Consider the following 27,146-nt stretch of genomic DNA (forward strand, 5'->3'; position numbering starts at 1 on the left):
CGTCAAAATAAGTTCCTATGACCAAAATCTGTCTAGAAATTATTAGAGACAGAAATATCATGTAACTGCAAAAATCTTGTTCCTCTGGCAAAATGGAAAAATTACAAAGCAAACATTGTTTCCACAAATAAAATAGCATCTCTTGAGCAGGTAAGAAGTCATCTTGAGTTCTTTCTGATTCTCCCAACAATTTGCTCCATTAAATATATTCCACATCTTAATAATCCTCCAAAATTCATATAATTAGCTCTTCAACTCAAACTACACCTCCCACACACCCTATTTTTACGTTTAACTATACCATAGTTTACATCTACACAAAATGTCACAGAACCACTAAGGTCAGAAAAGTCCTCCAAGGTGATGGAGTCCACCCTTCGACAGATCACCACCATGTCAACCAAACCATGGCACTAAGTGCCACATCCAGCTGTTTCTTGCACACTTCCAGGAATGGTGACTTCATAACCTCCCTAGGCAGCTCGCTCCAATGATTAACAACTCTTTCCATGCAGAAATTTTTCCTGATGTCCAACCTCAACCACCCCTGGTGCAGCTTGAGGTCATTTCCTCTTGTCCTGTTGCTTGTTACTTGGAGAAGAGTGACCCCTGCCTCATTAAAACCTCATTTCAGGTGGGTGAAGAGAACTATAATGTCTCCCTTAAGAAAAGATATCCCCATATATGCCAAATAATACATGCTAGTTCTTCTGTGATTGCTACAGTTCTTAACACTTTTATGAGTTATGGAAATATTTTCTAAAAAAAAACTTAGGCAGTATATTCAAGAAGGTATTTAAAACCTTTAAGAAGTCTTAGCTACAACAATGCTGAGCATGATCTACTAAGCAAGAAATAAAAGACAAATAACTACTACCCTTGTGTACAATCTGCATAATTTTAGTCCCAGCCTGATAAAGCCTGACTGACAACTTTTTCCTCATTTTCACAAAGCACCAACTGTAGCTAAATAAATGAGATCAAATTAAAATGTTAACCACATAGCAAGATTTTGAAACAGAAAATCAGCAAATCTCCATTTGTCTGAAAATAGTCATAGCACATTTTAAAATTATCTACTGGAACAGGAAAAAAATGTGCAGTAGAAAAACATACACAATTGTCAATGAATAGGGAAAACTTGTCACAGCTTCATGAGACAGAACTCTAGGGAATGCTTTCTCAGTAAACACGAGTAGCAAGTAAACACTATTGAAGCTATTTGAAGCTACCTACATTGGTCTTTAACATAAATACTGAAAAACAACAAAAATCTCAGAGAATCTATTATCCTTCATTTAAGAAAAGCAAGGAAAAATTTAAAGGAGACAAATAGGTATGTTGATTTTTTCATGAAAGCTGGGAAAACTAACTTTATGATGCATTTCCAGCTATTGAGACTGTTTTGTCTCCTCACAGTTGTACAGAGTATTCTGTTTTCTGTCTTAAAAACTTTTCTTTTGTTTTCAGATGAAAATCCTTGTATCTCAAGAAACACAGGACTGTAAATCCAGTTCTCCATGGGCGCCTAAATACACAGTTCAGGAAAAAGTTACATATCCAGTGACAGCTAGAAGTACAGAATATCCCATCACTCCCTTTCCAGAGATAGTGTAACATATGGTTATCATGGGGCTTTTCTCATCAGCTCAGACTGAGACAGAAAGATCCAGTTAGACTCAATTTGCATGTATAATATCAGAGCAGAGTGTCTACAGATCTGTAAGCCAAAAGAAAAAGTATTCACAACTTTGGGAAATTAAAACTTGGAGTTGCAGACAGCTTTAGCTGATCTTAAGTCTCATGCAGCTACTAAATAATTCTCAGTGAGGCACACAGGGAATTAAAGATGCAACTCTCATCATTATCAAAGATTGCAGTTACTCAGAGTCTTTATATGCTGAAAACCCTGCAGTGTTTCTAATAGCATCCATTTAGTACCGCAGGTGAAATGCTGATTGCTTAATTTATTTCTTAGTCATTTGAAAAACTCCCACTGCATTTATTTAACATACCCTGCTTTTCTTCACCGGTGGCTGAAGGCTACTGAAAACCTTCTGAGGGATACAACAGGACTATGGCACAACAAATGAGCATCACAGTATGAATGCATTACAGGGTGTCGGTGCAACAGAAAAATCTTCTCAACAGTCCATTTATGCACTGTCAACTAAATTCAGTCACTGTATTTGTGTATGAAACTTCCACCTACACCTGCAGGGCTAATACATGCATGTTCAACACTACACTTCAGCCTTCCACTGATTCAGTGTCTAGTTTGCAATTTCACCCATACAAAAATACACCATTCAGATATTTAAGAAGCATGACATGAAGGAGAGGGACAGAGAAATAACTCAACACATCAAGTTTTAGAAAGTGGCTTTCCTGAACAGGGGCCAGATCCTGCACATTCTCTGTACCTGACTGAGAAAGCAATGTCAATTTGTTACTAGGGAAACTAAAAAATCTAAGTTATGCATTATTTCATGCATTTCTGGCTCATGCCAACTCTTGAGAGCTGCTTTCCTATTTTCTTACTAATGTTTAGAGACCACCAGCATTTTCAAGAATACCTATCAATCACCATTTCCACAAATAATGAATAAATTGACCTACAGAGACAAAGGAAAAGTGATGTTGCCAGTTAGATGTTATCTCTTTCAATGCTGACTTACACTAAAGTAAAGAGAAAGGAATTCCTTATGCATGGAATGCAATTGTTAATTCATTCTGCTTTATGGATACAGAAGTGCAGTGCCCAAGAAAAAAAAAAATGCAAATTTAAACACTGGAATTTTCCAATAGTACTCATCAGTATATTACCTTAAGTTCCTCTCAGTTACGACTTTTAGGGAATTTACATAGTGTCTGGTCCTCCTTTCATTTCCTTGATTCTAAACAGCTAAATTAAATTACTTGTAGCTCTACACATCTTTCTCAAAGGCAAATCTCTTCCTACAGAAAAGCTTTTAAATTTTTTTAAGCATTTGCTACATACTGCCAAGTTCCCAACCAAAAATCTTACAGCTTACTTGAAGCAAATGGTTTTACTAATAGATGCTGTGGCACAACTCAGATATAGAATTCCTTCTTTCTTCTCTTCCTGAAGAATTTAATCATCTTTTTCCACCTCCACTATCTCCACACAGTTGTTAGTCTTATAATTAGGTGGGAAAGATCTGCTTACCTATTAAACAGCTATTTTGCAGCCTGGCATGGAGCATAACAGAGGTTGCTTAGCAGACTTCTGTCCTTCCTGTTCTCTGATGGCTAAAATATAACCACAGGCTTTGCTAAGCAGCGCAGGAATGATGTAAAAAAAAAAAAAGATGTGATCAGATGAATACCTTTCAGGGACCATTTGCCACCAAATTTATTTTATAATTCATCTATTCTCTTATACTAGGAGTTACACCATGCTGTAAGGTACAACTGTACTTCCAATGCACTGCTGAAATGTTAATGGAGTGAAATTGCTCCCATCCATATTTTAACAAGCTTAAGTACATCAGCTCACTCATTTCTGTAACGAAACTCAAGAGAAGTCTACCAGAGAAATTCAATGAGGAAGTCAACTCTGAACAAATTATACAAGATTGCCTCAACTTTTAAGGCTGGAGGTGAGGTTTGGGATTTTGTTTTTTTTGGAGGGGTGTGCATTTAAATACATGGTCATATTATGACACACTTCTTACTTTAGCTCTTAACAGTCAAGTAGTACCTTGAGAAAATGTATGGTTTTGAAAACTGTTTCTGTTATGGGCTACAAGATAGTTTTTCTCCCCCTCTAAAGCCTCTGGCATATATACACACATACATACATATATATATATACATGCCTATTCTTTAGCTTCCAGTTGACTTAACTAAACAAGACAACTTCAATCAAACAATGGTGTAATTCATGTGACATTTTGACGCAACTTGCTCACGTTGGGCTTTCAGAGAGAAAAGAACTGAGAGACTTGGGGATGTTGAAGATCCTAAATGCCTATGTATATATTTACATAAATATGCAACATAAAAGTCTGAGGCAGCCAAACTCAATCAAAACTTGGGCAAACACTTTTCAAACCCCTCAATACCATCAACCACAAACAAGTGTGATGTCAGTGGTAAAATCAGATCAGGAAGAAGCTAATGCAAACAATGGGTATGACAAAGAACTTGAGGCAAATTTACCTATAAAAACAAAAGCAAACCAAACTTGCAGTGATGCTAAAGCTTCTCAGTTTTGTCATCCCCCAAAAGAAACTAAACTGTCCTCTCCAAAAAGCCCCAAACAAACAAGTCTACAGTCCATTGCATCCAGAAGAGGGCAACAAAGCTGAGAAAGGGCTTGAAGGAATCCCTACGAGGAGGAGCTGAGCAGGTTTATCTAGTCTGGAGAAGAGCGCAGTGTTTAAGGAGCATTTGGACAACATGTCCTTACAGCATTTCAACTTCTGTTCAGCCCTGAAATGAACAGGCAGTTGTACTGGATGATCATTTTATGACCTTTCCCTGTTCTACTCTGTTCTATAGAGGCATTAGTTAATAGGCAACTAAAGATAGGAATCTCTGATTTTGCTAAGGAACAGAATAACACTAAAGGTGTGGGTGGGACAGGCAATCCTCTTCTCGATAAATATTGCAATTTTCTGAACCATCTAATTTCATCATCTTGGTTAGATTCCTTATTTTCTTGTTTGCTAAGCCAAGTATTCCCCTGATTCAGTGGAAATGGAATACAATTAGCTATCCACACGGATGAGAGGGATTTGAGATGTTGTTTTGAACCACTGCTATTGCATGCAAGAAGACAACATAAAATGGACATGAAATAATTCTGCAAGCAGAGTCACCTGGCATTGCATGTTCTCTTGGATGCAACACAGGTTCTGACAGTCTCTGCTGACAGTGCATCAAATGTGGTGTTCATTAAAATAGATCTGGGAAACAAGTGATGGGCCAAGAGTCTCAGAAATTCACATTTAGAAGAAAGAAAATGATACAGTAAGACCTGCCATCCAATTAAGATGTTAAGCAACCATAAAAAAATGGCAGTGAGTGGTCACCTGGACAAAGCAATTCAGAACATGAGAAAAATAAAGACTATAAAATCAGGTGGCTGACCAAAGAATGCAATAAGTCCTCTCAACCTTCCTGTGTAACAGTTCAGTGAGTTTTAAACTCTGTATAGCACAAGGGCAAAATTAACATTTTTAATCTAGATTATGCTGATACAAAGCTCAGATCATCTATGTTCTTTGGAGCATACATGACTGTTGCTGAAACTGTTGAAGAATATAAGAAAGAGATTAAAATAGTGGAATAACCATGATAACAACAAAGAATTACAATGCTCCATACAGCCAAAGCAAGAAAATATAAAGAATGTGATTTTTACACACAGCACTCAGCTGAATTACTTGCTCAGTTCTTTAAAGAATTGCTTCTTTATTCAGTACCAAAAATCAATTTCTCTCCAAGGACCAAAGAATTCCTATAATATGTATAATGAGGGACAAATGGTAAAGGATACATATTTTAAAAAAAAGTATTAGGGTATTAGTTTTTACTGGGGAAAAATATATTTTGAAATACCAGAACAGCCCCTTCTAAGAAGAGCTTGGGTGATACATAGACGTATGGACAGAAATTGCTACAAGGATACCAATGAAAGGATATGCTTGCAGAAAAATTCCAAATTCAAGCAGACTCATCCCATAAAATCAAAGAAAAAACTCATTACTTTCAAGCATAACGTATTATTACTTTGGAATATTTCCCCATAAGAAACTGTGGAGTTAATTTTGCAGCTGTTTTCTCCTTAGTTACTTTGTTCCACAACAGAAAGGAATAACTTTCCACACAGAAATCTGTGTCATGAACTTTGCTGCAATTTAAAGAATGACCAGGTGCTTACATGTAAACAAACATACCCTTGGTTCATGATTTTTAAATCCATATATTTCGGTCTACAATAGAGACAAGTCTGAGCAATGAGCTCCTTAGAGTTTTTGAGTCATTGAGGGATTCTTTGATGATGAGTACTTTGAAAATAATGAGAGAGCAGAATTTGCATTTAGTGTTGTTTCCTCAAGACAAACACATTCCACATCCAGCTTGAAGCACTTTAAATGTCGACCTCAGTTCAGCTACTATAAAGTCACAGAGCTGAAAGGGGGAAAACAAGGAGCATTTCTTGAGATTTTGACAAATTTTCACCTAGGATGTTTGGGTCAGACTTCAAAAGGCACTTAGCTATCTAATTCCCATTACTTTCAAAGTGAGGAAAATATATAAACAACTTTCATACTCTGGCCTTTTACATATACCAAATAATCAGGGTTTTCTTGCTTTGTACTTTTTAAACAAGATATACTTTTAAACAAGTTTCACAGTCTATTTCCAAAACTTTTTCTTTCATCTTCAGTGAAAAATCTTTTAGATTTTGCAGTTTTTGCTCCAAGGTGTTTAAGGCAATAAAAATATGTCCTTTTCCCCCCCTTCAACTGCAGAGGGCAAAGAAAAAATGAAAGATATCAACAGCTGTTATATATGTGTTGATTAATCACACATGAGAAATTATGAAAAGTATGTATCACAGATTTAAAAAAAATCTCTATTACAATTACAGATAAAATAAATAAACAGCAGGATACCAAAAGAGCAGGTGTCATACCAAAACATTTTGAATTTTGTATGTGGTACACTAAGGGGCTACATACACCATATTTAATAATTCCTCCTTCCAAAGGCAATGGCACATTTCTCACAGCTATTTTTGAAGTAGAACTGCATATCCTACCTGTCTTCATCTTTTTTTTCCACTTATCATGCAACAGATGAACTGCATCCATAGTTCTACTTACTGTATATAAAGGAACATACACTCAGCAGAAATATTTAGACATATTCTGGCTGTAACATAACACATTTTTCCCAAACACACCTTTAGGCATCCACAAGTGGCCATTCCCCTCAAAAACATTTAACCTAGCCTCATATCTGCCAACACAGCTTCAAAATACTGTTAACCAGTGAGAGGTATCCCACACAAGATCCAGGAGTAAAAGCTTCACTTGAAACCTTTTGACTCACAGAAAACTCACCTCACAACAACCCATCCATGTGAATGTCAGTTTCCTATATTATTTTTCAATTTAATTACCTTTTTTCCCCATGACAAATAATTTCCACTGTATGGAAATTTAGTCATACTTTAATCAGATCAAAGAAGGATTAAAGAAATATATCTTTGTCAGTATGAATAAGCTGGGTTTTTATTAATGCATATTTCAAAGATCTGAAAGTTCTACTGTAGTCACTAGTCCATATTGTCTCCCATTGTGGCTGTGATTTCCAACTGGATAACCTAAGGTAATGATGACTTTGGATGGCTAAAAACAAATTGCTACAAGAATTCTTTAATTAATAAAATTAACAGTCACAAAATTAATTTGATTAGAACAAAGAAAAATTCTTAACTGGTCTAAAGTAATACTAATTTATTACAATCAGCATCTCAGTTATTCCAAAGAAATAAATTAATAATAAAAGCCATGAGGGCTCCAACTACCCTACAAGATTAAGTTGTCAACTTGTTTCACTATTTGTATTTGTTTGTTTTTATTTTGCAGTAATGATCTTGAACGTAATTTAAAACTTCAAGCTGTGCAAACTAACAGTATAATTTAATGGGTATTAATTTAGACAAGTAAAGCTCCCTCAGCCTAATTTTTAAAGTTTCATCCTGCTTTGTAACTGCTACAGGCTTGAGCAGAAGAGACATGTCTTTTTTCTGGGGGACTGACCTGATAAAACAGCAATAGATTATGTTATATTAGTTTTAGTTTAAGCTCATTGCATTAATGCATTCATAAATTAAACACAAAGGTAAACAGAAAAGCAATGCCCTGAAGAATGGCTTCTATGGAGAGGCCAGGCTGATGAGTAGGAACAGTCTGGGAGATATATTTTCAGAAGCTAATATTGTTTACATAATAAACCTGAGATCCTTACAGAAAAAATATCCTTCAAGAAAAAGAAACTCATTATAGCTTTCAATGATGAAAAGTATTTCATAATTTCCGATGAGGTGGCTGAGCCCAGTGGTTTGGGTACTCCTCTCTACTACTCCTCTCTGTAGCTAAACCACTGTGGAAAAAATTGCCCCTTACAAAATTCATTCAAAAACCTTTGTATTACCTGCTAAAAGTTCATTTTTTCTTCCTACAGTGTGTATTTATGAAAATTTACAGTACTTAAGAAAATTAACAATCTTGTTTGTCTTTTTTTGGGGTAATTCACACATAGGAAGAATGCATAACCGTTTTCTGGAGCACTGAACAACAGATCAGTCTTTATGAGGCCCTTTCAGAACCCACAGAAGTAAGTGCTGGAAACACTCAGCACCTTCAGGCAGCAGCCCCAAAGAATACTTAATAGCTCAGCGAAATCACTATTTCAGCTGTTTATAATTTCTTTAACCCACACTGACTGCAGGAAAAATTGTCACGTGGAAGTACCTGATCAGCCCTACACTGAAAATAAACACATCATATATATTACAGTGTAGAGAAACAAATACCTGTTTGTCTGCCAGCTGACAGCACATCTAACTAACAGAAGAGCAAGTTGTTCAGATGCTGAATTTGAGCTCCAGTGAGACCAACAACCCCAAATTCAAGAGGGGTTTTGGAAGGAGGACTCATTCTCCACTACATGGCAAGCGACCAAACTAAAAGCTGCTAGACAGATGTTGATCCAAAGGGAAGCAAACAAACACAGCACTCAAGTGGCTGAATGGCAAATACTTATTGCCTAGGAAAAAATCCCCTTCCAAAATGCATTTTCTTCAGAACTGGGGAGGGGGAAAGGGGAAAGACACACACAAAACCAAACAACACGAAGCCTGGATGTTAAATATATTTTTGTAAGAATCATGAGACCAGCAAAACAAAACAATGTTTAAAACACTGGGCATGGCAACAGGTACAGGACTTTGTACCTAACACATGGTACAGGACTTTGTACCTAAAATTAGAATGGAAAGAGTGCCACTTCATCTCTGAACTCATTTGTTACTACCCTGCTTTCAGCTGGGGTAAATTTCCTCTCGGTAGCTTTTACAGTGCCGTGGTTTGGGTCTGGAATGAAAATGTGTTCACAGCACACCAGTGGTTAGTTTTCTGCCAAGTTGTGTTTATCCTAAGACAAGGACGTTTTCCTTACTTGTCTCACGCTCTGCCAGTAAGGAAGCATGAAAAAAAAACCAACCCAAGAACAAAACCAAAAATCTGTGAGGAAGCATAGCTGGGACAGGTGACCCAAACTGCCAACAGGGTATTCCACCAAGCCCTTTATATATATATATATCAGTTAATAGGTGGTCAGCAATTGCCTTGTGAATCACCTGGGGTTTTTTTCCCCTTTTTTATCATTATTATTCATCATTATATTTTACTTTATTTTACTTTTATTATTTACTGTTAGTATTAAACTGTTTTTATCTCAACATACAGGTTTTACTTCAATTCTCCTCCCCATTCCACTGGAGTTGGAGGGGGAAAATGCAGGAAAGCAGTGAGATCTGTGTAGTGTTTCATCTCCAGCTGGGCTTAAAACAATGACAGGCACTTTTCACCATTTTACAAGAAATTGTAAAGCCGAAGCCACACTATACATTACTGCTATTGGCATATCACAGTGAGACTACATCAGTTCAGACATCTGATTTATCCTCCTTATCATGCTCTTGATAACCCTAAAAAGTTTTATTAAGGCTTTAGAAAAAAAAGAGAAATATGAATATACAACAAAAATTTCCTGCATATTTACACTTCATTCACTTTTAACAGTTGCATTGTGAAAGCAACTGATTTTTATCTAAAACAGTGACCCTGTGAACATTTAACATATTCTGTATTAAGTGTATTTCCCCAACTGATTTTTTCCCTTCTGCCTCCCTGAACATGGCATGCCTTTGCATCAACAGAAAAATCCTCCCTTTGCTCTTTCTTATAAAAGTTCTCACTTTTAAAAGTCTGAATTTCATGTAAATGCTGGCACTGACTCTGGCACGGTCACTTGGCTGTGAGCTCAATCCTCGGACTCAGAATCCTTCTGCTTTCAGAAAATCTGCTGCTCCTTACTACAAAGAAACCTTAGCAGAAATCACAGAAACATTAAAAGCACTCAGCAGCATTAACCTACAGAAATCATGGAGCTCTTTCATGAGTAAAAGGTAGTGTGAACTCTTCTGAGCAGTGAATATACAGAATTGTCAGAACACATCTACCTATCTCTAACATCTGTCAGGTTATGCTTATCCCCATTATAGGAATCTCTAACATCTGGCAAGTTGTTAAACTCATCCCCACTACAGGATGTGTTAAGACTGTTGCAAATAATCAGAAGGCCTGGGGGACTGGGCACTGTGAAAGAGGCAGTGAAATTAAAACTTAAAAAATAACAGAGTCACAACAAAGAGAGTCTGTGCGACCAAACCAAGGTCAAAAGATGCCTTTTCCAGCTCCCTCACTCATGGCTTGCACAAGCCCTCTGGGGATGTGTGACATGGGATTCTCACCCTCCCTCAGCCAAATCTGTCAGTGTTCTGCAAGGCTGGATGGGCACACAGTGTAGTACATTCAGTAGTCAATCAAAAAAAAATTCTCATGAAGCCATAAGGAAGAATCTTCTGATTTCAGAAAATTAGCATTTCCAAGGGAAAACTTAAAAACTCTTTAACAAAATTGATTCAGCTGCAGAGAATGAATGGAAAAAGCAGTGAACTGCAAGAAGCAATGGAAATTACTAGTTTCCATTCTGTCAACACAGCAAAGGTAACTGAATTACAATACACATTAGCAAGATAGGTGAAATTCTTCCTCAGTCAATACAGATTTTAGAGACATTTTAGATACAGATACATACACACAGCACACAGTTTATTTCCTTCTCTCTTATTCTATGTACACATACTTCTCAAAGATAAACCTGAAGCTTTCCGATACAGAAAGGGTTCCCTGATGCTGTACACTACAATGGAGAATTCACCTTATGTAAAAGGTTCATGCAAATTTTCATGTCATGCCTTTCAACTCTGAGGCATGCATTTTCACATTTTATCCTCTCAAAGCTTTTTATTACTCATATATCAGCCATGAATGCAGAAATCATGGAAATAAGCTCTCATGAATAGGTTTTATGAGCAGAAAAAATTCCTTATGATTTGGGAGAGTCAAAGTTGCCAAAGTACTTTCTGCATATTTATCCATTAGTTAGCCATGAGTTAGCCAAAACATTTTGCAGCCATTCTTTGGTTTTGTATCAAACACAAAAACATTCATGTATGCATCTCACATGGCTTACAGGTGAAAGCGTGTGAAAGAAAAGTGACATTGAAGGAAGACTTTCCTCTGACACAACACTGAATGCACAAACATACACATCTTTCATCAGTAATAAAATCCAACTGCTTGGACAATGTGACTTGGACAATTAGAGCATTTGCTGACAGCATGCATCAAACATTTTTAAATAGTTAATAAAACACTACATACAGCTGGCTATTAATTTTCAATGGGTTTCTTAAATCATGTCTTATTACCCTGTTTATAGCCCTCCAAAAGCCAATGAGTGGTGAGTAGTTAATTCACACAGCAGCATCATCCAGAGGCACCCTGATGCATGATTACTGGGTTAGTTAAACCTCTAAAGATGGCTTGAGTGTCATTTAAAGACCCTTTGCAATGCCAGGTGTTTATTAGCCCCTAACAACTCCAGCCATCCTTGGGAAATTGAGTTAAAGTTTGAGAGAATACCTAATATCTGTTTTTGCTGTGAAAATGCCAAGGACACTGATTGAACAAAGATTAAAAAACACACAAAATTACCAATTTGTATGTTTTGGCAAATACAGGTGACAGGGAGAGCTACCAGGCAACGCACTTTAAACATCCATGTTCAAGTATATGTTTTTGTATTTATATATATATACACAGTAGAAATGGGTGTACATATGTGCACATATATATATATATATATAAAATACCTAGTATAATATAGTCAAGCAGATGCTTATCCCTACAGTCTGTCAAAGAGTCAGCTTGGTTATGTTTTAAATGTAAAGCTATAAAAACACCACCTCTAAATACTATTTTTTGATATACTGTTATAATTTTTTTGGGCTGCCCTGCTGATAGAGGACTTGAGTTTGCCCACACTGAAGCAGCACGGGTGGCTTAAGCTCAGATCAAGTAATTGACTTAGAAGATCTGCCCATAGAGCATTTTTCTGAAATGACGATATATATTTGCAAAATATAAATTCTAACACTAAGTTGTATATAAACATTTTAATCATATATAATTATAGGTTATAACATTTTATTTACATTTGTAAATAGATATCAACTGTAATCCACTAGTACATTGAGCAACAGGAATTCTCTGTGTTTACCATCAGCTATTCAGTACCGAAAGTACTCTGAACTCATAACAGGGCTCACAAACCTCCTCTGAGCATTGAAACACACAAGACTGTATAAATTAGAGCTTAATTTATTAAAAGACCCAAATCTTCAGGGTCATTTGTGTCACTTAAGCGTGCACAGCTGGAATTTACAATTTGTTCAAAGACTACAAATAGAGTTTACTGTCAAACAGGAACTTCATCATTTATGTGCCTTTTTAGGTATAGAAATTATGGATTCCTTGGATGTTTTAGTGAGGAATTTGGGGACAAATACCTTTTTTCAATGGAAAACAAAGATTTTTTGAAACGCAAAATTTATCAAAAAACCAGACAAATTCCATTTTTAGCTGAAGTCTAAAATTAATTTTTAAAAAGACACTCAAATGACATTTGTAACAACAGAAAGAACAACTTTTTTGGTTAAATTTTGAAAACCTAAACACTGCTCCAAAATAACTAATAATTTATGATATATTGAATCTCTATATGATAGAGCAACTCCCTTTGGGTAGCCCATATTTCAGAATGACTCCTGGCTCTCCTGGAACAGCAACATATTGCTGACTTGGACTGTTGTGCTCTGTTATTTTTTCAGCAGCACTGTTGCATAGCTAATTAGTCCCCATTTTATCACTTGCATTTGTCCTCACTGATCTCCTCCATCACAAAATTTGATTTAAACCATGGCCGCTTTGAATTTCCAGCCTGGATTCCAAGCACTTGCAGCCCTTGCCCTAGAAGAGCCATAAGTTTTATCTTTTCCATCACAGAGGGAACTAAAAAATCCCAAACTTGGACTCAGCCCATAATGAGCACCCTTTCACCTTCATCATGAACAACAAACTTTCATTTAAGAATGGTGGGCATTTAATTCTGAAATGTACAGAGATCAGTGGAACAAAGCTGTCTGAAGCCAAAGTGTATCACAGCTGCTCCTTGTCACCTAATTTCACAATTTCACAAACAATGTACACCTGTTTAACGTGACTTCTTGAATACCCATGTTGGGTCTACCTAAAATCCTTGTTAATCCCCACATTAGATGAATGCTAGAATGTTAAGATCCAGTTATTGAGAGATGCCTCTTCCCTAATTAAGGTGCAGAAGAGGCCACATGCTGAAGTCAATAGTATGGATTTTATTTAACAATGAAATGTGAAGTAGAGAGAAAAAAATACAAAAGAGAGGAAGAGAGAGAGAGAGGTTAAGCAGAAGCTAGTCACCACATGTGGATCCACTAGTTCGTCCTTCACCCTAGGCCTCTTGGTGGTGGTGGTTCCTGAAGTTCTTCAAAACTTTTCACTATTTATACATTTTTGCAAACAAAAAATTTAATGCTGATTAGCTACACAGTTCTCTTATCATATAGGTTAAATTATTCCCTTGCTTCTAATGCTAATTAGTCTGCAAGCTCAGTCTTTCTCTCCCTTTGAGTCAATGCTTTTCTTGAGTTGTGGTCATGCTCGTGATCTTCCCCTGCCAAAATCACCTTTCACCTAGTCCAAATGGGTTTCAGCAGTTGCTGAGCTGCCTTTCCTTGTGGCCCACAAATTGTCCTTTATCAGTGATACATTCTTCTGCCCCAGCTTTGTTAACCTCCCTCTAGGTCTGAGACAACAAAAGTACTTTGTTTTATCTCAAGTTCCTCTCATCCCCTGGCAGAGTCCTCCTGTGTTCTAAACAGTGTTTGAGACAGCTGCCTGTCATTCTTAAATGTCTGTAAAAGCAATTACGGAACTCATACATCTATAGTCCACTTTTTATTGGGACTGATCAAACAAAATGTTTTCTAATCAAATGTTTGGTTTCCTTTCACATTTTGCAGCTTGTCTTTACCTTTCTTGACCTTCCTCTTTAAGGGAAATTAAAGTAACCTATTTTATGTGAGAGGTCTGCATTTCATCCCATAAGCTTACACTATTCCTTTACACTTTTGCACCATAGGTAGACACCAAGCCTCAAGACTGCACCCAGTTGGATCCAAACCAATTCAAATTATCCACACCTTACTTTAAAACTCATATCTCTGAAAATCAATATTCACAGCACTGTGATGAGGTTTCTAAGTAGGTAGCATCAATGAAAGCTAGTCACATCAACTACGCAATTCTGAAAGCTGGAAGCACTATGCAAATATAAAGGACATCTAAATGAAAAAAATATCATATGCAGCCTTTAATGAATACACCCCTTAATGTTACACAATCATTTCAAAGTATGGTATGTTTAGGCTAGATAGTGTAATAAGATTTTATTTCTTCAACTGCTGTAATTTCATTTTATGGAAAATTATCTCCAAAGCCAGCACCCATTAAAAAAATTTAGCATACAAAAAGTTCTAGATAACCAGAATAAACCAGCAATTATTTTAATAGTTCAACTTCACTGTGCACAGGACCATGTGAGTTGTTTCGTTTGTGTATTTCCTGAGTGGCAGAGAGTGGCATGGGGGCCAAAGCACAGCAGGACTGAGCTGTGACTCACAGTAAATTTGATCCTTGTTTTCCCAGCCCCTCATCTTCAATAAATTGAACTAAATTAAACCTCCTCTGTGAGGAAGGTGACAGTGAACTGACTACAAACAAACTCACTGATCCCACTTCTTTCACACAAAGAAAAACTTTTCTTATCCCTTTTAGTTCTCAGGCAAGATGTAGTCTTGACCTGACCTAGTGAGAGCACAAAATTAACATCTTTGCTGTTTGAAATTAATTGTTTCCTTCTCTTTTTGATTGATACAAATAGAATATATTCTGGGATTTTTAACCAAGAAAGAATTAGAAGAAAAGGTGAATGGCAATGGAATGACTGCATAAAAAACTTGACTCTCTATAAATGCTACATATATATGAAAAAGAAACAAAATAATTATAACATCCGTACTTTCCTCATAATTTTTCCAAAAGCTAAACATGGAAAAGAAACAAAAAGCTGCAGTATTATCCAAGCTAAAACTTTTTTTTTTTCAGTGAGAAAGGTTTCAGAAAAGATATTCCACACAATTTTTCAGAGATACATCCCTCAAATGAACATTTCATTTGCTCTGATCATCAAAATATCTGCATGCTTAATGCACTGCTCAAAACAGCAGATTGGTTTCTGAAAGTTGAACAGTAATGCCTACAAAGTGAATGCATTCAAATCCCTTGCCACTAAAAATCAATAAACTGACCCATTTTGAAGCTGAGCTGTTTTATTACACAGTAATGAAACTTAGAATTTTGTCAAGCAACATGTAGTGCTGAGACCTAACAAGGTGTTAAGGGCAAGGAGAGAATATATCATATGTATTAGAATTCCAGCATTCATTACTGTTGGACTTTTCAGTGTTGACACCCAGCACGTCACTCAATAAGCAGAGAGGTTGCCTCTTCCTCCTCCCATGAAAAAGGCCTGAAGGTAACTTTCTGTTGGCTATGACAAAACATCAACAAATTCATTCTATCCCATGGCAACAGAAAAATAATTAAGGTGTGCTTCCATTTGATGGAAGATAAAGGTTTCTGCAGGAAGACACAGAAGACAGATGTGTAAAACTGCTTAAAATATCAGAATGAAGTCAACAGCCCGTCTGTGATGCGCATTCTGATAGTGCTCTGGGAAACAGTAGGTTATTTATTCAATCTGGAAAATTTGTTTCCTGAAACTGTACAATTTACAGATCCATTTGTCTTGTATTTCTTCAATGCTTTTATTCAAGTCTCCACTTTCAGGTTTGTCACAGAGAAAAGAGAGAAAACACCTAATGTTCCTGTCTCTCACAACACTCAGGCTTTTCCCAAATTTAGTTGCTGCTGCTTGCTTTGCCTCATTAATTTCTGATATCTGCTGCATGGCTTATTGAACAATAACATATGCTCTCTGATATCCCACTTTCTCCTGCAACCTTTTCAAGTAGACTTAAAAAGAAAGCTATTTTGCTTGTGGGCTACTTCTGGAAGAATTCCATTACATTTGGCAGGAGTGTGAATACTCACTCAAGGCCAAACATTATTTGTGGAATACATCGAAATTGAGTTCCACCTGATTTGACGGTGCATCTGTAAAGTTTAGATGTATTTTGATCACTATATATAAATATATATATACATATGTAGTATACTTTTCAATTACTGTTTTTACATGTTCAAAGATTGCAGTGACTCTCTCAGCTATCCCACCACTTTCATTTAGTGTCTCTGATGCTCTATACTTTCACACATCCACTATCAGTCTTGCACGTGCAGATTTGTGCATTTTTGAGCTTCTGTCTTGAAAAGACTTTAAAAAAAAAAAACCATGAGAGGCCCAGAGAGTTTAGCAACAATACGAAATGTTCTGAGAAACACACAGGTGTGTTATCACTTAGGAAGCTGTGGGTGAGACACAGGAATCTGCTTGTGTGTTCAGCAGCCAAATTCCTAAACTGGAAGGGAAAATCTTCAGTACCACTAAATTTTATGCTTTGTCAGTGAAAAAGAGTTTTCTTACTTATACATCTTGAATAAATGTGTCATTAAATCACAAAATCTTTTTTTAAAAAATAATAAATATATGGACACGCAGACAAGGCTTCACTGTAAGCCCTTGTTGGACAACTGAACTTTCAATTTCAGTAACTTCAGTAATGCACACAAAATACCCTGGGTTTTCTACAATCATGGAAAATAAAAGATAGTTACACTTACCTACCTTTTCCTGTGAGAGATTCTTGATGTTAAACAAGGGTTTACAGCCGCAACCTACAGATAGTACTCACCTCTCATGGTCAGTTTGCAGTCTGTATACATTTGCTGTGCTTCCACAGCTTCTGCCCAAAATTTTATTCAGGGCTGAACACTTCTAAAATATTTGAATTTTATCTAATAATTTCAGTGGTTTGTTATTGCTAGAAATTATACAATACTGTTCTTCTAAAAAATTAAATACATATTTTGTGTTAGATGTAAAAAAAAAAAAAAAACCCAAACACCCACCCAAACAAAATCCCTCTGAAACAGAAGATTTTGAGGATTTGGGGGGTTTTTAAGTAATGTTTTGCACAATGTTAATACAGAAAAGATGGTCATGAATTTTTTTATCATTTTTGACCATTAGAGTAGAAAGAGACCACGGCCTTTTCCATGATCATGTCCTGTGTGAACCAGCATTTGAATTCTTAGAGAGTAGGCTAAAAAGCTTCACAGTGCTGCCCACACCTCTCCTTAGAAGATTTAGCTGAAACCAACAAACTAACTTCCTCCCTGGCTAAGAATCACATTCAAACCTTAAAAACCTGCTTCAGGTAAAGTATTCTTTCCCTCTATGGGAGGGAAACCCTGTTCATCCTCACACAAAGTTGAAGCCTGATTATGATGATATTCCACTATGATCAATTTTCTCAGGATGGCACGCATGACTTTTCTAGTCACGCATGTGACTAGATGAGCAGGACACTACTTCTATTCTGGCTGTTCATAAGGTCCAAACCATGACTTCATTATCTGTGTTCCTTCTGGGTCCACACAGAGCCCAGACTAGACCAATGCTGATTACTGGTATGAAAAAATATATGCAGCTTTGGCTGGGCTTTCTCCTTATTCAACTCCAAGACAAGGCAAAATGTTCAGCAATCTATCTGTACCCATAGAAAACCACTTATGATTTAGAAATGGTTTAAATTTAACATTTCTTGCACTTTGTAGTAGCGGAGGGGTTTTTAAATCTTTTTTTACACTGAAAAACCTCATGAACAGCAAAAGGGAACATGCCATACACATGAAGGAAATAATTCATTGCACTAAATAAAGTCCTAATCATATAATCAAAATAGCTATTATTAGCTCAGTTACCACAATACATCATCTCATACAGAACCTACCTTAAGTGCCAAGCAAAGAGAAAGCCTCTATAGTAATTAAGTAAGAAGATTTGTAGAGAAACATTTAATGGTACCTACCAAGTTTTCCGTACGGTTTCTCTGGCTCATCCCATGATCTCCCAGGTGATGAGGCTGAAGCTGCCAACCTTCTGCAGGTGTGGGTAGAAGAATCACCAACACCTCTGTATGTTGCCAGCAGGGGACAGCACACAAGGACCTCCTGCTCAGTCTGAGTTTATCCAAATACGACTTCTTAACACATCCTGTTTTCTTTTCACTGATTTCCAGTTAAACTCTGAAAAAAAAAAAGGTGGTATCCTATTTCCACTTGCAATACAAAGCTTTATAATAAGCAGATCACTTAACGTGACTTTCCATTCCTTGACTGCCAAATGACATTAAAACACCATGTCTTGGTTTAAGACAAAATAAGAGGTGGACACTCTGAAAAGAGTTATCTCCCCCTGTAGCTTTAAACATTTCCACCAATAAGGAGAAATACAAGTAGATGTAAGTGATATAAATAGATATAAGCCTGCTTCCCATGCTGCCTCAGATCTCCCAGTGGCAGTGACAGGAAAAGGTAAAAGACAAGAAAGAAGAAGACAGAAAAAAAACCCCCACACCATAAAGCAGAGTCCCTGCCTTACAGCAAAAGCCCCAAGGCAAAGGAGGGTCTGCTTGGTAAGCATCTGAGTTGCATGCAGGATGCACAGTCACATCTCACACACACATACAGAAATACCTATGTAGTCTAGAAGAAAATATTAACTCAGGTGTCTGTGGGTTTATTTCCTACCTTTCAAGACACAGCTTATGAACACATTTCTCTACAGAAATAAAAACCATCAAGGTAAGCTGGTTTATCAAAGAGTCAAAGACTAAGACTGTAGAAACAGAAAGCCTGAGATAAACAGCATGTGAATCCTCACTTTGTAATTCACACCCAAAATTTGACTTAGATTTTAGATTATACAGAGACTACAAATGTGATCTTTCCAACATGCTCTGTGCACCTGCAGGCAAGAGTGATTTTCTACTTCTTTCTACCTGACAAAAATGTATTTGACAAGCTCTGAAAGGGCTCACAATAGTCTTTGAAAAGGTGGACTAAAAAAAAGCAAAAGGGTGTCAGATCTCTGCACAGGATACCAACTGATGCATATACAAGGTGGGAAGCTGCGAATTCTTGGTTGAAAAAATTTACATTGGCAACATTTTTTGTATACTTTGTGCATAGTTACAGAAGCATTGCTGATGCTTCTCCACAGTATACTTGCATTCTTTTAAGTTTTGCTGGATTTATAACAGTGATCAGAGAACCTTCAGAACTTAACTTCCGATAATAATCTCAACATGAAGGTGCTTATGAAAAACATCACACCTTTTGCTGCTCTCTGTGAGCTGTATGTTTCTTGTTTACCCATTTGCTGTGATCACTGTTCCAACGCCCTCCTTCCCTCCTCACTATTCTCTGCCAGAGAGAGCAGCAGCATTTCCCTCAAGATCTGACAGTTCTCTGGTCTGCTCTCCTCCCTCATTCCTTCCTTCCACCTCCTCCTCACCCCTGCAATTTACACAGCTAGATGCATAACCCACTTCAGTCCCCTGTTTATTTCCCTTCCTCACAAGTCTCTGGTTTAAATTTTCAAGTATTCTGGCATCTAAGCAAGACAAATCCTCAAAAATGTCAGATTATCTTGCTTAGTTTATGAGACACTGAATAGCTCAAGGGATTCCTGATGGCTAGGGAGCCTTTTGTTGACAGGCTGTGGTTTCAACACCAAATCATGTCCACGATGGCCTTGAGTCAGCTTTATCTGATGCTTGTTTCATGAGGATACATAATACGAGTTGTTGAGCTCAACATCCGTTTTTATAATAGAAGAGGATCACAGCCAGCACTGCTGTTCTCAGTCTCAGGGGGAAGAAAAAAAAAAAAAGGCTGAGTGTAGAAATGGAAATAAGGGAATGCTTTACAGGTGCAAATGTCCCTGCAGCACTAAACACACACATTGCTCATACTACATGATGCAGCACACTCTGCTGCCATACAAAGCTGCCAGCTTGGTCCCAGAAGAGATACACAGCTGTAAGTACAGCAAACTGGATTTATTAACCCAGGCATACATCTCCCTAACAAAGGTGTGTGTACTTCTTCAGAAGCTTATCTGGACCCTAAGGCTGTGTATTCCTCTAGAAAGCACAGGCACAGTGGCCGGTGTAAGTCACTGCAGGGACTGCTGTCCTTATTTTGGGAGGATATGCCTTTGGATATGCTCTGATTACCCCCACAGCAGCCTGGGGCTCTGTCATCACCAGCACTCAATTCACCCCACACAAACAGTACTATCTTCTATTGAATAGCTAACTTTATCCTTAAGACACATGAAAGAAAAAATAAATACGTTCTCTTAAATGTTACCCACAGCCAGGTTGCTGAGAGGTCCATTTGCTTGTGTAGGAATGCACTGGATCGAAACAAAGCTCTGCCAAACTCACCATCAGACCTGCAACAGTGTTTAGTGCAACATCAGTGCTAGGGAGGAGGACAGGCCAAAAAAATATAGATGGATGCTTCCCTTGCTAATGTTCCCAGCTACAATAGTTTGCCCTTCCTGAACTTGTGCACCTGAAGATTGCATCTGAGCACTGGGCTGAACAGCCACAGATGTGGCTGTACAAGCACCTGCAACAACCCTCTTTTTAAAATTTAATTATATCAAAAGGCACAAGTGGCTACGCCAGGAGATTTATATAAGATTTATATCCGTGTATTAAACTGTAAATAAAGAATGCCATCTAGGAAACAATAAATCCCCATCCAGCATAGCTCCCTAAGTTTGAAACAGAACCAAATCAAGAAACTGGCTATATCCCACAGGCTCTTCCCAATCCAGATCCCTTCAGCTCTAAGAGACTGCCCAACAAAAGGGGGAACTGAATTAGTGTGCTAAAGCAGTCATGGTCTTGTCACTGGGCCAGAGTCAATTAAACATGGGGGTAGGGGAAAGGTGTGTACAGCTGTCAGGATTTTTTTTAATACTTTTTCCCCAGTTAGAGTTAACTGGAAGAAGGCACTGTATTCAAAACAGAAACTTTTAGATCTCTCCTGAGGAGCGAGTATGAATAGCTCACAGCTGCCTAAAACCTTCCTGTGATATGCATAAACTACACTTTTATTAGAACTGGATTATCCTAGCTGCTATCCAGGAGGTTCAAATGCTTAAGCACTGGAGACAATCAGAAGCACAGAAAGATCTCTACATAATGAACATAAATATCCTTTCAAACAGAAAATCATAATCTACTCTGCTGTAATCAAGTCTATATTGTTGTATAAAGAATTTTAAGAAGAAGAGCAATAGAAAGGACAAGAAAGAAGAGGAGCAAAAGAAACTTGAATTTTTCTTCATGATCACTTTGTTTTAATATTTTTTCATTAAAATTGCTATATATGATAATATATTATTAGATAGTTTCATCTCAAAAGTGTGATTCTAGAACTAAAAAGGCTGTCTTTCATCCTTATGTATTAAATTAAAACTTCTCTCAAAAGCTTCAAAGTGGGATTTCAGCCTCCATTTTTGAGGCTAACCAGGGCCTGCAAAGCATACAGATAGTCACTGCCTATTGCCAGCACTGTGGGAACTGCTTTAAACAAATTACAATCCTTTCAAAAAAAGACAAGCCCAGTGCCCAATGTCAGCCCAGGTGAAGATTTGGCTATCAAGGATATCTCAAGCAGTTCTATATTTCCTCTTCCATTTCCTGCTCCCCTTTTCTGCCGTATGACAATTTATCAGGTGGTAGAATTTGTCAAATGACATTCCAACTGTAGAATAATAATATCACCATTTTGAATTCTATATGCCTGCTTTGCAGTGTGCAGAAAAGAGGATCATACAGCAAGTCTGGAACCAACCCAGAAAAGGCAGAACAAAATCATTTCCCTGAAAAAATTCAGAAAACTCATATCCTGAATATTCTGAGGCACGGAAAGCATATTCAGTTACATTAATACAGAACAGATGCCAACGTGGTTTCTTGGCAGCATAATCATTTTAGAGGTTCTCTTTACTGGATGCTCTGAGCAGGAATTAAATAAAATGGAATAGAGTGAACAAAAGCATCTGCATTTGTTCCTAGAAAGAGTCCTGCTTCAGAAAGACAGCATTGATCGTTGCAATTGAATGTACTGTAAAAGAGCCAGAAGAGCAGCTGGTAACTTTTATTACAAAGCCTTGTCTACAATCACCCTAAATATTTTCAAATAAATCAATTTATTGAATGACTATCTCACGTTTACTACTTATGCCTATGAAGTACATATCTCCAGTAAGTTAATTAAATTTACTTCTTTTTCCCAACATTCCTGAATAGCACCTCTAAAGTATGCAAACAATTTTTACTACAACACACAGCCTTTTTTAGGACAGGTAGAGATAAAGATGACTGAATGCAGAAGTGACTATTTAGGCAATCAATAAAAGTAGCAATGATCTCTTCCCACTTATATTTAATACTACAGTTGTGGAAATTATCAAACCTTTCATTAAGGGATTAAAATCATTCCAGTGTAGAAACCAGAAACCTATTAGCAATCTTCGTTAAGAACTTATTTCTACAGAAAATGTAAAAATAAAGACATTTTAGAAAGTGTGTGCAAAAAAAATTCAAAATACAAACAGGAAAGAAATGTAAGCTAAAATTGAAATTCAGGTCAAGCGAGCAAGGCATGTAAGTCTAAGTTATATACTAAATAAATAGGCTGCACTGCAAACTCCTGAATAATCCTTAGTCATCCCTCCATCCTGCAAGTATGGCAATATTTCCCCTATCCTATTCCCCTATCCCCTAAAAACCAAATTTAAAACAATGAGGTGTAACTCTACACAGCTTATGGATTTTAAGAGCATGCTGGACATGCTCCTTAAAGGAAACTTTGCAGAAAAAATTGAGAGGGGAGAGAGAAAGAGAGAGAGAAGAGAAATTTAGGCACAAAATAAAAATATAACAATAGTGGGACCCACTGGGCTCTGGATTACGTTTCCCCAAGATAAATTCTGAAACACTCATCACTTGATTAGTTAAGAAAAAGCACTGAGAAATACACATCATAAATATATCAAGGCAATCTTGCAGTGGACGAGACTGAACTGAATGGCATAATACATATTTTTCCAATTCTAATTTCTGCAACTGTGAAAATACTGCATTTAAAATAGAAATTAATGGCATATACAAAGCTTAATAATTCACTATCAATTTCTATGTTGCCTAAACAACCTAGTATATCATTTTATTAGTATATGCAGATCCTGCCAGAAACTAATCAACAGGGGAAAGGGAAAAATGTTTTTAAAAAAATCACTTGGTTCTTCAATAATATAATAGATATTGACAGTCATAGGACACAAGCAGAGAGGAATAAGGAACAGCAGGTTCTACAGCTTGTAAGGAAAGAGCAGAACTCAACTTGGAGAAGGGGAGGAGGGGAAAAGATCAGTAGAATTGCTTCAAGATTTAAAAAAAAAGCAGTCTTAGGTGACAAACTCAAGCAACATTAATTGATTCATGTCCGATGTCTTTGAAATGGGAGCTTTAGCTCTATAAATGCAATAGCATACTGCATATGCAATCAGTAGAATCTAATTTGCAGTCATCTAATCCATCTAGTGCTGATGTCCATATCACTGAGGGAAATCCCCTAGACAACTCAATATCTCGCACAGACATTCAGGGGAAAAAAAAAAAGAAAAATATAAGGAAGAAAACTCTTCTTTCTTGAATTGACACAGAAAAGAAGAAAAGCAAAGATGAATTTAGCACAGTCACAAGCTAAAAGGGATCATTTTAAACTACCTAGTACTACTACCAAGAGACAAGAGGATGCAAGCACCCCTTAGCTGCACTAACACCCTAAACATTAAAAAAATAAAAAAGTCAATGAGATAAAGACTGGATACAACCACCCAGCAGCTGCTACCCAACACCCAACATTATTACCATTAATACAAAAGAGAAAATCACTTCTTAAATAATATACTGGTGCATTTACAGCTTGAACCTGTGACGGGACCCAGTATGTTTTAAGCACTCACCACCTCTATATTCACATATATAAGGCTGTTCAATCATGCTCCACGTCAGATTCCTTGGCAGAAAGGAGTTAAGCCCACTGCTTCATGTCTGCCTCTCAACCAGAAAATATCTTTCTTTAATCACTTAGACAATTATATGGGGTGGGGATTCGAAAATGAGCCAGTTTTAACCACTCTCCTTTCATCAACAAGGAGAAATGAATGTGAGATGTAAATCCCACCTCTGGGAACCAGGGCAAAACACTGCAGTTCTGTTTCCCTAGCTTGCCAGGTCTAGAAGTGACAGTAACACAGACTGCTTGGATTAATGTAGACAAAATTTGGACTACAATACCCATTTTTTGGGTCGCCTAGGTCAATCACAAAATTTGATGTTTAAAGCCATGCAACTTTTCTAAAGGCAGAACTCTAGAAATATCACTTGCAAAGCAGGAAATTACTGACTTTATGCATAACATGTTTTATTAGTTTGTGTTGGGCTGCTCCATAACATCAGCTTTTCATGGCTGCAGGCACCAGGAGCCCATATTGCAAAAAAGAGAAAAACCCCAAAACAAACCCAAACACAGAAACAAAAACAGCAAAAAAGGGAGAGTCTTGCTTCTCAGAGTGACAAAATCCAAAAGACCAGCTCAGTGGCATCTCTGTCTCTGAGGTCTTCCTACAGCAGCCTTGCAGAAAGCACTGAATCTTTAATGTTGGCAAATCATTTGCATTTAAACCAAATATTTCCTTATAATTCAGTAGCCTTTCTGCATAAAGTAGTCCAGTGGGACAATTACATAAAGGCATCCTCTCTGTTTTGATGCTTCTTTTTATAGAAAGAATATACAAATATATGAAAAAACCCCATAGTTTAAAAATCAGCAAGGAGCATTAACCAACGCCAGAATTTGTACAATTTCACTCTAAAAACACTGCACTTCTCAACTGAGTACATTTCTGTCCTCATTCAACGCAGTGGGCAGAGTTTATTATCCCATGTTTCAAAGATAAATGCTGCCAATGAAGTGGAACAATGCCATATTGTCAAATACCTGTTTAGATTACATAAATTACACCTCCCTCCCTCCTTCTCATAAAGGGAGTGTTGTACATTCTGGAAAGGATGCCTGTGATGATATTTTGCACAAATGGAGCACGTTCAGGCTTCCTGCTTCACACCCCAGCAGTTTGATTAACTAAAGTGACTTCAGATGTCATCCTTCAGCCCTCAGCTCTCATATCCTGAAGAGCCATTTTCAGGCTCTCTTTCTACCCTTTCTAACCTCATTTCCCTTTGCACACAGACACGTTACTGCAGGGACTGGAGGACAAGGACAAAAGCCCCAAGCATGCATTCAATTAGCTCATTTTAAATTTAGAGTTGCATGGACACACCAAACTATACGAGACCTGGTCTCAGGGGCAACACTTTGCTCTGTCAAAATGTTCCATTCTCGCTGTAGCAGATCTCCAAATGGCAGTTCTAGCTCTAAACTGATACCATGCACTTATAATGAAAGGAAAATATTTGAAGTAAGATGCAGAATGTATTTTTTTTTAATAGTGAAATGGGGATACCTTGAGATGGGTGTTATTATGTAAGGGAACTCCTATCAAACCACTTGACAGACAAAAACTTTACTTTTTTTTTTTTTTAAAGTCAGGATTATACTTCAGGTAAGTGTATCCCATTGGAAGGCATGGGATGTTCCAATACTACTCCCCTAAAAAAGAGAAGCTAGAGATTTCAAATGGTTAAACACAAATATACATATCTAACATACATAGATACCAAAAGTAAACACTTTTCTATGCAAAGCTGATTTTTTCCTCCAGACTTCTGTAGCTACTGAGTTGCCAGAACTGCAAACGGTCCCCAGCAAGCAAAATGCGAAGAAACAATCTGTCTGATTCAGAAAATTTTAAGTCTGCCATGTTGTAATTTTAAAACTGTTCCCACAGACAAAAGTAAGCTTAAAAAATGCAGTGTTGCAGTTGTGGCAACATTCAAATTGGGGCTGAATTGGTGCTTCCATTTTTTTGTGATGTTGTCAGAAAACAACACTCGGACCAAAACTTCTTACGCTTTATCTCTTTGCAGCTATTTGTATTTATAGATTTCTATTTGAAGGAAAAGGGAGAATTTGGAAGGGCAGAAGGGTAAAAAGGAAAAAATAAAAAATAAAATGAAAACCGTACAGTGAAAATGCAGCTTTTAACTTTAGGACTAATAATCCCAGAGTTTTTAAGCCTAGAGAAGGTAAAATTCATTTCTGGTCACATTTTAGCCTCATTGTTATTCCTACTATGTTTCTCTGGTCAGAATTCAGACTTCTAATTTCAAAACTGGAAAGTGGCTTTTGTTTTTAATGTGACACTGAGTTTTTACCTTATTTTGATAAGCAAACCCAAACTTTAGAAAGCATCATACTACTTACAAAAATTTACCATAATTTAGCATCACAATTTTTAATGTAATTTTAGAAATCACGCATCAGTGCAAATCTATGACTAGAAGTAATGAATGTTTAGCTGCCAATCACCTGAGTTTCATGTAGCTTCCCTCAATTTCTTCAGCCAACCTGCTTGGGAGAGACAGGAAGGATTGTTGTCTCAAACCATTTTATGTGTGTGTTTAGGGGAAGGGGCAGTCAATATCTTTTCTGTCTTTCTTTCTCCTTCTAATTCCATCTGCTCAGAATTTTTGAGTAACTTAAAATCAAATGGGCTTAGAGTTCACTAAGTTGAAT

General features: G+C 37.0%; 1 long non-coding RNA gene across 1 annotated transcript in view; it reads right to left on the reverse strand.

Moving 5' to 3' along the window:
• LOC146437740 (uncharacterized) overlaps positions 1-27,146 on the reverse strand; it is a 227,862-nt gene that overhangs the window by 135,935 nt on the left and 64,781 nt on the right. The window contains exon 4 of the long non-coding RNA XR_014851970.1: positions 18,386-18,602. This is a non-coding gene — a long non-coding RNA (uncharacterized LOC146437740). The remainder of the gene's footprint in view (positions 1-18,385; positions 18,603-27,146) is intronic.

This window comes from Lichenostomus cassidix, chromosome 4, assembly GCF_008360975.1.
Source record: "Lichenostomus cassidix isolate B80296 chromosome 4, HeHo_3.0, whole genome shotgun sequence".
Taxonomy (NCBI): Eukaryota; Metazoa; Chordata; class Aves; order Passeriformes; family Meliphagidae; genus Lichenostomus; species Lichenostomus cassidix.